At 34.5% G+C, this 12356-nt stretch overlaps 1 non-coding gene and 1 pseudogene across 1 annotated transcript; one reads left to right on the forward strand and one right to left on the reverse strand.

Moving 5' to 3' along the window:
* The first annotated feature begins 8106 nt into the window (after positions 1 to 8106).
* Positions 8107 to 8594, forward strand: LOC114086015 (calmodulin-1-like; annotated as a pseudogene).
* Positions 8595 to 11107: 2513 nt separating this feature from the next.
* On the reverse strand, positions 11108 to 11269 carry LOC114086208 (U1 spliceosomal RNA). The gene has a single exon (XR_003581614.2). It is a non-coding gene; the product is annotated as a U1 spliceosomal RNA (small nuclear RNA).
* Between the last annotated feature and the right edge of the window lie 1087 nt (positions 11270 to 12356).

Below are 12356 nucleotides of genomic sequence, written 5' to 3' on the forward strand. Positions count from 1 at the left end.
CATCAGTTTCTCAATGGAATGAACTGAGTAGGAAACACCAGAAGGGCACAACTTAAGGGGTAGGGTGGCCAGCCACCACAAGTTTCTGGGTTTTATAGAGCCTTAGCAGAGCCAGGTCATGGGAGGAGTTTTGGTGGTGGCGAGAAATTAATTTCAGGTGGGGCAGGAGGGCAGGTAGGGAACTAGTAAAGGAAGTTCCCTCCCTAGGTCCTGTAGTCCATATCCTTTAGTAACCACCATTCAAACCTCAACTTTCCATGAGATGTACTTTTTAGCTTCCACAAGTGAGATAATGCATTACTTGTCTTTCTGTGGCTGACTTAGTTCACTTAACTTAATGGTCTTTAGTTCTATCCATGTTGTTCTATCCAATTGGCAGGATGTAAGGATGGCCTTAGCCTAAGCAACACCATTTTAAAACTCCATCTTAAAATAAACCTGTAGTCTCACCAGAAAAGACACAGAGTCCTCTGATATGTCATTGGGCATAGCCTGATAAAACAAGTCACTTTCTACAACCCTGATGAGAGGGTGAAGTTACATGTCATTTGTCGTAACCTTTTTGTAACCCTGATAAGAGTCAGAAGGGTAACAACAGGGCAGAAACTACCAGACCATATGTCCTCTCTAAGATGTAAGATGTCACTAAGAAACCTGGTAACAGGTGATAGAGCTCCCAAAATTTAGTATAAATAATGGAACAAATGAACAGACATTCAGCCAGCCAACACTGATGCACACATGCCGGAGAGCCTGATGAGGACCTGGACTGACATTCCATCTCTTCTCATCATCTGCCTGATCCTCTTCACTGTCCTCACCACTCTGAAATTCTGCAGCAGCCTCGTGACCCTGGTGAGAAAGGCGAATTCTCTTTACGACTGTCTTCTCAACCAGCCACACAACTCCATGCCAGGAGAAGCCTCCATCAGTTCCTGACCGGATCACTGTGGTCTGGGTGAGTGTGCATCTGCTGGACTAAGGAATAAGACTCAAGACTTTAAATCTAGCACTTAAGCTTAGCATGCAGAGAGAATGTCTGTAATAAGAGTGAATGTCATGATTAATAAGAGGGAATGTCATGATTAAGAGTGAAGTGCTAAGAATTAACTTAGAATTCGTTTGCTTTGAATTAGTTGTGTTTATTGCTTTATCAGCCTGAATTATTGTGTTTGTAGTGTCCAGCATTAAGGATTGTCATTTTCTTGATTAAGAACCTATATAGTGAAATTGTATTAAGTGATTTGATGAATAAAGCATTAAAAAAGGGCATTAGCGCGTAAACATTCTTTATTTCTCCCCTTGACAGCATATGTCACACCTTTGCCCACCACAACACAGGATTTCATTATTTATGGATGATTCATATTCTACTGGTTGTATGTACCACATTTTTTATACAATCATTAACTAATGGATGCATAGGTTGTTTCTTTTTCTTCGCTATTGTGAATAGTGGTACAGTGAACACAGGAGTGCAGCTGTCTCTTTCCCATACTGATTTATTTCCTTTGGATATCTACCCAAGAGTTGGGTGGCTGGATCATACAGTACTTTGATTTTTAATTTTTTGTGGCATCTCCATGCCACAATAAATAAAAAAATAATTTATATTTGAACCAAGAGTGTACAAGAGTTCCTTTTTCCACATCCTCATCAGAACTTTTACCTTTAGTCTTTTGAATAGCAATTCATACTGGGGTAAGATGATATCTTGTTGTGGTTTTTGATTTGCTTTTCCCTGATCATTAGTGACATTGAGCATTTTTTTCACGAACATGTTGGTCATTTGTGTGTCTTCTTTTGAGAAATGTCTATTTATTGCCCATTTTAAAATCAGGTTTGTTTTGTTTTCTGCTACTGAGGTTTTGTAAGTTCCTTATGTATTCAGGATATCAACTCTTTGCAGGATGTTTATTTTACAAATATTCTCTCTCATTCTGTAGACTGTCTCTGCACTCTGTTGATTGTTTTCTTTGATGTGAAGAACCTTTTTAGTTTGATGTAATACCATTTGTCTGTTTTGCTTTTGTTTGCTGTGCTTTTGAAGTCTTGTCCAAAAAATCCTTGCCTATTCAATGTCCTGAGGCATTTTCCCTGTTTTCTATGGGAATGGTACTGATTGTAATCATGATGTCTTTTCATTCTTGGTGTATGTTGGCACCTTTTCCTTTTTTCTTGTTTATGTTTGTCAATTTTTTATATATTTTACCAATCTTTTTAGAGCATGAGATTTTAATTTTACTGCTCTAGATTACTGGTTTTTGTTTTTCTTTGTGTTTGGATGGCTTCTTTTCTACCTCATTAATCTCTACATTTATGCTTATAAACACTTTATTAAGTTTGACTTTTAATTTTTTTCTTTTTTCTCTTTAAAGAAAAAAACTTTGTTTCTTATATTTAATTTCATTTTTAAAAATCAAATCCATTTATCTCTATTTTTTTCCTGTTTTGAACCACACTCATAGTGTTTTTTTTTTTTCCTTAATATGTTTTAGTTGTTGGTGGACCTTTTATTTTACTTATTTATTTATATGGTGCTGAGAATTGACCCCAGTGCCGTACACATGCTAGGCAAGTGCCCTACCACTGAGTCACAACCCCAACCCACACTCATAGGTTTTAATATACAGTGTCTTCATTTTTTGTACATAATATATGTTATTATTTCTTCATTAGAATGAAAGTTACTTCAAGTGTTTATTTTTATGATTACAAAGTAAACCACTCTCATGGTAAAATATCCAAAAATAGACTAGTATAAAGTGTAAAGTTAAATTAATTTTCTAATTCTTCATACTCTCTTTGTGGAGATAAGTAGGGTTGATAATTTCTTAACCTTTTTTGGAAAACATATCTAGGTATACAAGTATTCATATATCTTTTTTCTTTCATAGAAAATTTGCATAACACATTAATCCAAAACTTAGTGGCTTAAAACAGCAAACTTTTTTTTATTTTACATTTTCTATGGGCCAGGAATCTGTCATGGTTAAACTGTGTTCTTTAATTCAAAGTATCTCATGAAACTGCAATTAAGTGTCAGTTGGGTATGCAGTCATCTCCAGACTCCAGTGGGAAAGGAGCTGCTTCTGAGGTCAGGTGTTACTAGACACAACAGTTCCTGGCCAACTGGGCCATTCCACATGTAGTTCACAATATGGTAAGAGACTTAGAGCAAAAAGACGAGTGAAAGAGGGTGAAAGGTGAGTTTAACAATCTTTTTGTAACCTAGTGTATTATTAAAAGTGGATCACTTAACCCAACACACATTCAAGGACATGAATGTCAGGAGAAGGGCATCATTTAGGGCTATCTTAGGGACTTCTTTCCACAGAATCATATTATGCTTTTATCCACTTCAAAAATATCTTAAATATCTTTTCTCACCCTTATCTACTTAGTACTTTTCAACCTCTGTTTGAATGGTGGTAAAGAAGCAATAAACAAGCAAGCAAATAAAAATGTAAACAAATAAGAAAACAACTAAAGGAATAAGACCTTAGGTATGTTTATTTAGAAAATGTATAAAAATATATAATTACTGGTGTGCCTCATGGTTCCCCAACACTCATTTAAGTTTGACCAAGTAGTATAATGGGCTAGCAGGATCTTCCTGAGAATATACCTAAGGGCTACAGAGAAAAGAATTCCTTAATAGGAAGAGAACAGCAAGAGAATCTCTCCCATGAAAACAGAAGAATCAAACTAGATATTCAATAATGAGAAGTAGAGAATATGAGCGGGACTGCCAGTTGTCTACCAAAAACAAATGTGTTCTTTCTTACCACAGAGCTAAACTTCATTTCACAGCCTCCAGTTATATGTAACCATGTGATAGCAGGTATATAAATGGAAGCATCTATTCTATCTTCACATTTACTTCAAAAGAACTTCCCAACTGCACTTTTCTATATTCTTTTCCAGTTCTGACTAACTAGGATGGCTATTCAATAGATTCTTGGAAAGTCTGCTACAGCCTCTTACTTAACTTTTCTACTATCCTTTCCAACACTGTTATAATTTTTGACCTAATCTTTTTTTCTATAAAATATCTGGTTACCATGGCCTTCTTCTACAACAGTGATAGGTTTTGGAGCAGGTTGGAGTATGAATTTAACATTCTTGTAGAAAAGGTACTACTGTTTTAAAAAAAAAAAATTCCTGGAATTATAAGGAAACTATACCCTTGCTTTGTAATTCCCTAGCTCCAGTAGGAGGTTGAGGATGACAAGGAAGAACATCAGTTCAACAGTCAGCTTATTGGTTTTTCAGGACTTTCTTTTCCATCAATCCCCTCTAGTCATGGAGCATAGTCAGATTCGTTTGTATGTTTTTCAGCATTCTTTTTTACACACACAATCTAGTTTGCATTTAGTCTTTCAATATTACTTTACTGATTCTGTTCTACCATAGGTACTCCATATATTTTCCAGAAGACTTGTAGTTTGGGGGTACTTTTTCATGTTTTTTTATTATCCACAGTATTTTATTAGTAACCACTAGAACCATGTTATAGAACTTTGCTTGTTTGCTGTACCATCATTGCAAGTGCTTTCCTCTTTTAAATACAATAATTAACAAAGTATGTATATTTCTTATCTTTCATGGGTTGACCGTTGACATGTTTATCTCTTTGGGGGATTTTTAAAAGTTTTTATTAGCAATGCTATCACTTTAAATTGTGAAATTCTACCTAATTCTTGCCATTTCTCTCCTTCAGTTATTTACTGGGATTCTCTGATATCCTATCCTTTCATCAAAATACCCTAAGATATACAAAATATCCATGAGCAGTTAATTGATGATTTTAAAAATTTTTATGAAAGTATATTTATAACTATTTTCCTATTATGGTATTTTAAAAAATGAAGAAAATATTTACAAACCTAAGGAATGTGGTGTTCATGACTGAAAAGAGAGGCATAACCCTTCCATGCTACTGTTCAAAAAAGAGCTGCAGTGGAATCCAAGAAGAGAAAATGGGTTAACATTTGCTCTGCAGAGATCATTTGGCTTCAGTAGACCTAAGAAAAATTAATTTAGTGTCTATGAAACAACTAAATCAGTACTTTCAATTGTTGATGTTTTCTCATTTTGGAGTCTTGTTTTCAGAATTCAGGATAAAGAATATGAAAAAAGGTAACCATGTAAAGGTATTAAATCTGAAAAGAAAAAAAATCTCCTTAAATTTAAAAGTAAAATTAGAGGGATAAATCAATTAGGAGCAAAATAAATGAAATGTATTTATGTTTTTCAAGTTCTGAAAAGAAACAGAGTGTTGAATCTGAGGCTCTATAAAATTACCCAAAGTGGTTAACTCTGGGCATTCCATGTCTAGAAAGTTCTAGGGAGTTTTGATCTCCTATATTTGATAACCGCCATGAAAGAGTGAGGTGATGAGCTTCTGGCAATTCACCCTGAGGTATCATCTTTATTTAAAGACCTCAAGAAGATTTTTGAACAGGAAGAAGATAATACAAAAGAATTGAAATTCTTAGAGAGTCACAATGTTCAGAAGTTAGAAAATCTGCCAAGTCTTATAGCCTTGGGCAAGGCTCCATCTTCTGTTTTTGAGGCTTAAAGAACTTCCCTGAAGAACATCAGATCATGTGGAGGAAGGTTGGTTAGTGTCTACAAATAATGGTTTTCTGGAATAAATTATTATATATACTTTTGTTACACGGGACAGAAGAAAGTCCCAGGTCATGCTGTATTGCAAGATTTTCCCACTCAGTTTCTTGGCAAAAAAAACCCTGAAGATTATAAACACACTTTCAGATGTCTCATTTACAAAATATAATTATTTAAAAGTACTTGTAAAATGTTCCTAAGATCCATAAGTACTATGTAAAGTAATCTTTTATCATCACATATTTCTTTGATTTTACAATAAATGAAAACATCAAGCCAGACATGGTGACACAGGCCTGTAATCCCAGCATCTTGAGAAGCTGAGACAAGAGGATTGAGAATTCAAAGCCAGCCTCAGCAACTAAGCAAGGCCCTAAGCAACTTAGTAGGACTCTGTCTCAAAATAAAAATAAAATAAAATAAAAAGATCTGGGGATATGACTCAGTGGTTAAGTGACCCTGGGTTCAATCCCAAGTAACAAAAATAAAAATAAATAAAATTGTCACTTCTAATATTCCCTCTGGCCTAATCATGTATAGTGGCTTTTCCCATATAATTAATGAAGATGGTATTTCAGATTCATCATCACTTCAAACGTTTTCCTAGTAAAAGTAGTAATCATTGCAAATCATTGCAGTACAACATATACTAAGTATGCCCTTAATTATCAAATTAGGCCAAAAATAAAGTACTTTGTGCAAGAATACCTGAAAAATCAAGTAAGACAAAAAGTAAGAAACATCCATTAGTTTTTATAACAAAAAGTTACTCATGACCATGGCCAAGAAACATTCAATGAGTGATGTAGCAGAAGTCAAAAGAAGTGAAGTAAGCATCAAGAGGTGAATATTATCATTTGTTTATGTGGTGTCCCCCAAAATCCCATATGTGATAGATAACAATGCAAGAATTTTCAGAGGTGAAATGATTAGATTATGAAAGCTGTAACATAATCAGTGGATTAGTATACTAATAGGGATTAACTGGGTGGTAACTATAGGCAGGAGGATATGGCTAGACGAAGTAGGTCACTGGAAATGGGCCTTTGAGGTTTATATTTTGCCTCTAGTGAACAGAGCTCTCTCTCTCTGCTTCTTGATTGCCCTGACCTGAGCTGCTTTCCTCTGCCATATCCTTCTGCCATGAAGTCGGCCTCACCTTGAGCCCAGAGCTATGGAGTCAGTCAGCTATGGACTAAGACCTCTGAAATTATGAGCTCCAAATAAACTTTTCCACTTCTTAAATTGTTCTCATTGGATCTTTTGGTCACAACAGCAAAAAAGCCAACTAAAACAGTTAACAAGGGAGGAAAAGGACTAGTAAATAAAAACACATTTTTTAAAATATTAATTTATAGGGTGAACATCAGAAATATCAAAGGAGTGCTTCTAAATTGTGATGCTGGTTGTATGATTCTAAATTCAATACAAAATATTGAATTAAAAATGCATAAATTTCTATGATATGTAAATTGTACCTCAATAAAGCAGAAAAATGAAATTATTATACATTCTAAAAATAATAATAAAATTTATGTAAATTTGGATTTGAAAGAAATGAAAAAGATGTGGTATTATTTTGTCTCAATAAGTGATCAGAACACTTGATTTCCTTTTGTCAGTTTGTTTGTTTTATATTTTATTATATTATCTTTATTAGGAAATTAGAAAAAGAGATGTATAGGACAGAAAGCAGTCAAAACTTATAAAAAGCACTAGAAAAGCTTTTCCCTACTTGATTCATCACAACTGATTCCCAAATGTTCACACCTTAATCAGCCTGGTGTGTATCTTTCTAAAGTTCTACACATATACAAGGGTTGGTTCAGGTTAGATGAAGCACAAAACTTAAATAATTTGATAGCCTTGCCAAGAAAAAGCATACAAAATTATACATTTGTAATTAGGTTAAGATACACACACACACACACACAAACAAACACACATATGCATTTCCAGTATAATATATATGAGGTTCCTTTTTGAATGAGAAGGTAAATCATAACTGATTGATGCAGACTTAATAATTCAAATTCATTTTTTATCAAGTCTCTGAGCATTTTAGACAATTTTCTGGAAAGGCTTGTAGAGAACACTTTCTGGGCAAACTAGCTGCCAGAGCATACTACAGTTTTGAGTGAGGTCCTGTGCAAAGGAAAGGACCTGAAATTTAAAATTCATTACTCACACAATCTGCGAGAGGGTATATGCAATATGGGAAACAAGTGTATAGAGCTTTACAGTAAATGAAATGTAATCATTTTATTTTATTTATTTATTTTTTCCTGTTATATGCAAATATCTATTTAAGATCCCCAATTTACTGGAGCAGTGGAAACTTGTTTTTGGTTAACTGGGGCTTAAACACCTTTCTTACAGGTTTGGTCAAATTTCAAGGAAGCTTCAAAGTGCTAAGGAGTTAGAACAGATCATCATTGATTAGTTCAAGTGGAACGAGTGAGCCAAGTAGTCATGTGTGGTCATGTGTCAGAAACCAGCAGTGCTTGCGGCATTGCTGACCAACTGACTGAAGAGCAGATTGCAGAATTCAAAGAAGCTTTTCCACTATTTGACATTGATCTTGATGGAACTATAACAACAAAGGAATTGGGAACTATAACGAGGTCTCTTGGGCAGAATCCCACAGAAGCAGAGTTACAGGACATGATTAATGAAGTAGATGCTGATGGTAATGGCACAACTGACTTCCCTGAATTTCTGACAATGATGGCAGGAAAATGAAAGATATAGACAGTGAAGAAGAAATTAGAGAAGCATTCTGTGTGTTTGATATGGATGGCAATGGCTATATTAGTGCAGCAGAGCTTCACCGTGTGAGGACAAACCACGGAGAGAAGTTAACAGATGAAGAGGTTGATGAAATGAGGAGGGAAGCAGATATTGACGGTGATGGTCAAGTAAACTATGAAGAGTTTATATAAATGATGACAGCAAAGTGAAGACATTGTACAGAATGTGTTAAATTTCTTGTTCAAAATTGTTCATTTGCCTTTTGTTTGTAACTTATCTGTAAAAGGTTTCCCCCTACTATCAAAAGCAATATGCATGAATAGTAATTAGGAATTCATTCCTCCATGTTTTCTTCCCGTGTCATTGTCCTGAACCCTTATTTTAGAAAATTGATCAAGTAACATGTTGTATGCGGCTTACTCTGGATATAGCTAAGCCCTCTGAGCATCCAAACTTTAGATGGAGTTGGTCAAATGAGGGAACATCTGGATTATGCCTTTTTTAAAAGTAGTTTTCTGTAGGAACTGTCAGCATGTTGCTGTTGAAGTGTGGAATTGTAACTCTGCATGGACTAGGGACAGTCAACAATACTTAAAAGTTGCCTATTGCAAAACAGGTGTATTATCTAGGAACTCACACTATTTTTTTTTTTCTGATGATCTTGTACCAGAAACATTTTCTTTTATTGTTAGTTGTTTTTTAAACTTTGCTTAGCCATTTAAAGAATATCTGCTTTTGGCACAATTTGCCTCAAAAATATTCCAAGTTGTTTATTTGTTTTCCAATTTAAAAATTGTAATTTACCCCCCGCCCCATTGCCACAAAAAAGAACAGATCATCCTTACTAGGGCCATTGAAGACACAGTGTGTCTAGTTCCATTATGTACCCATTTTTTTCTTTGGAGTCCTTTTCCCTTCCCAGGGTTTGGCCACTCTCTCTGGAATACTCTAATATGTATTCTTTCTTATCTAGAAGGTTACCTCCAAAAATAGTTCATATAGGTTGTTTATGACCAACAGATATGACTGATAGGTCAGCAGATTAGTACCCAAAATCTTATATTTTAAACACCACTCTACTTACTGTCTTCTCTCTACTCCTCAATGTAGAAAATGTATTTTGTAGACAAAATCAAGCAAATAAAGAAATGCTGCTGTGTTAGTCAGCTTTTCATTGTGTGTCCAAAATACCTGACAAGAACAACTTAGAAAAAGTTTATTTTAGCTTCATAATTTCAGAGGTCTCGGTCCATAATCAGCTGACTCCATTGCTCTGGGCCTGAGGTGAGGGAGAACATCATGGTAGAATGGCACTGGGGAGGCAAGCTGCTAGATCTTGGTGCCTGGAAGCAGAGAAAGAGAGGGAGGTAGGAAGAGAGAGCATGTGCATGAGGAAGCACAGACAAAATACAAACCCCAGTTAACTACTTCTTTTAGCCATATCCTAGCTACCTACAGTTGTCACCTAGTACAATAGTCCTTTCAAATTATTAGGTTACAGCTCTCATAATCAAATCATTTCACCTCTGAACATTCCTGCATTCTCTGTATGTGAGCCTATTGGGGGATAGTGCATATACAAAACTTAACAGCTGCTTATTCTTGTGATTTTTTTTTCCTTCTGTTTTTTCGGTCCTCGACATTTATCTTCCTAAGAACTTTAGATATTAAGTTTCTAAATCCAGAAGAGATTTAATATTTCTTTCCTGCATATCCCTCTCCTGAAGCAACAAAATAAGACACTTGAAAGGGTGACTGAGGGGAAAGAGGAGTGAGAAACGAAAGAGATAATTATCAGGGAAATAATCAGTTAAAATATAATATATAACTTGGCCATATATTTTTTGACACACAAAAATGTCATCAATTATAATAATATGACATTGATTTGATAACATTTTCATAAAATTGTTAGACTAAATATATGATAGAATTTGCATCACTTGATTACATGCATTAATCTGTGTACTAACTTGATAATTTTCTGTGTCAGAAGCAAAGTAGAGTATTAACTGGCCTCACCTGGAGAATATGAAGATAATATTGATTCAGTTTTGGCTCCCAGTATATATTAATTAAGAAGCCTATTACTTAATAAACTATGCTTTAGGTGATGGGAATGCAGTAGTTAAGAAAACAAAGTCACTGTCCTAATGAAGCTTGGGTTTTATTGGGTAGTATGACATTATACACATAATGACAGGTACAGACAAATAAGAAAACAAAGCAAGCAAAGGCTTACAGAATAATGAGGGTAGTCAGGAAAGATCCAGAGCTCCAAAAATATTAGATGGGTGATTGATGTGAATATCTATTGGAAGTTTCCTGATAGAACAACAAGTAGTAAAGGTATTGTGAAAAATGTAGCAGTACCAGGAAAAGGAAGGGCAGAAAAGAATGAGTTTGGAAAGAGGACCAGGAGCTAGATCGTGTGGCTATGTGAAGAGTTATAGGCCTGGTTAAGAGCTTTGGGTGTTTTTCTTAGAAAGAGTAATTAATGAACTTATGGGAACTTTTCTGTTTTTGTTGCTTAGCTTTGTTTCTTTAATTCAGAATGTCATGTTTTTCATAAACAGTGCTCAAAGTAACTATTTTTAGGGCTGATATGTTAATTTCAAGACCTACATACTAAAGTAACAACAGAGTCAAATTTGCATTCTAAATTTAAGAAAAATGGGATGAAATATAAATAACATGTAGAATTTTATTCTTTTTTTTTCCCCAGGGAGAGCATGAACAGAGTCCCCACTATCACAAACTATGCAGTCAAGCTTCTCACATTTTGGGAAATAGCAGGGGTCAGCGCGTGCGGAGTGCAATGGAGAAGCCTCGCCCTGGGAAAACCACCTTCGTGATCGTGGTATCTCCCCTGCTAGGTAAGTATTAGAATTTTATTCTTAAAATGAGCAGTTTAGAACACATGGATTTGATCACAAACATTAGAACAATAGAATCGTAAAACATTCTGTGTTAAGTGTTAAGCAAACAGGCAAGTTTTCCTACGTTTCATCACACTGCCAAAGTAAGATATATCCTATAAAATGTAATTAAAATTATTTTAAAATATATTTAAAAAGTAACTTTGGAATCATTGAAGTCAATGTTGGTGTAACAGAGAAAAATGTTTAAGAAGATCTTTCAAATGGAAATCATGTATTCAACTATGTAAGGGTTTCCAAGTTAAATAGGTTGCCTAGAATGACAATCAGAACACCAGATAACATTTTTACACAATTAAGCTGTGTTCAAAGCCAGCCTCAGCAACTTAGTGAGGCTTACTTAGAGAGACCCTGTCTCAAAAAAAAAAAAAAAAAAAAATTAAATGTTGGGATTCAATCATTGGTACAAAAAAAGTGATAACAATGTCACAAATTCTTCTGAACTGATCAATTAAAGTTGTTTTACATCACCTAAAGAAGTATCCCAGTAAACCTCTTAGACTGTGTCCTAAGGAAATAATCAGAGATATGGGATATTTAAAAATAATCATCTTTTCTCACTAAAAGAAAAATAGATACAATATAAATATCCAACAGTAAGGCAAAAACATTGTACTTTTTTGTACCATGTAATAGTACCATGACAGTAGATGTTCACTAATATTCAATAGGGTAACTAAATAATGAAAGAATGAGATATTTTCTGTGACTCTTGTTTTCCATTCAGGTACATTAAGCTATCATGCTTGATTCTTCAAGAAGATCATATTTTGATTTGACAAGTACAACATTTGCCTTTTCTAATATTATAATTATTAATCTTAATTTGAGAAATATATTAATTTACTTGGGGCTTGGGAGGATATTTCTTTGGTTATTGTCGCCTATGTACAAGTATTTCATTATATTTTAAAACTTCAAAAGCTAGGTTAAAAAGTCAGGAAAGTTGTTGCATCTGTTAATGCAAAATATACAATAGCCCTGTCTTCCACTCTATATTTATTTTTATTTATTTTTATATATATATAAGCA

This window comes from Marmota flaviventris, chromosome X (assembly GCF_047511675.1).
Source record: "Marmota flaviventris isolate mMarFla1 chromosome X, mMarFla1.hap1, whole genome shotgun sequence".
NCBI lineage: Eukaryota > Metazoa > Chordata > Mammalia > Rodentia > Sciuridae > Marmota > Marmota flaviventris.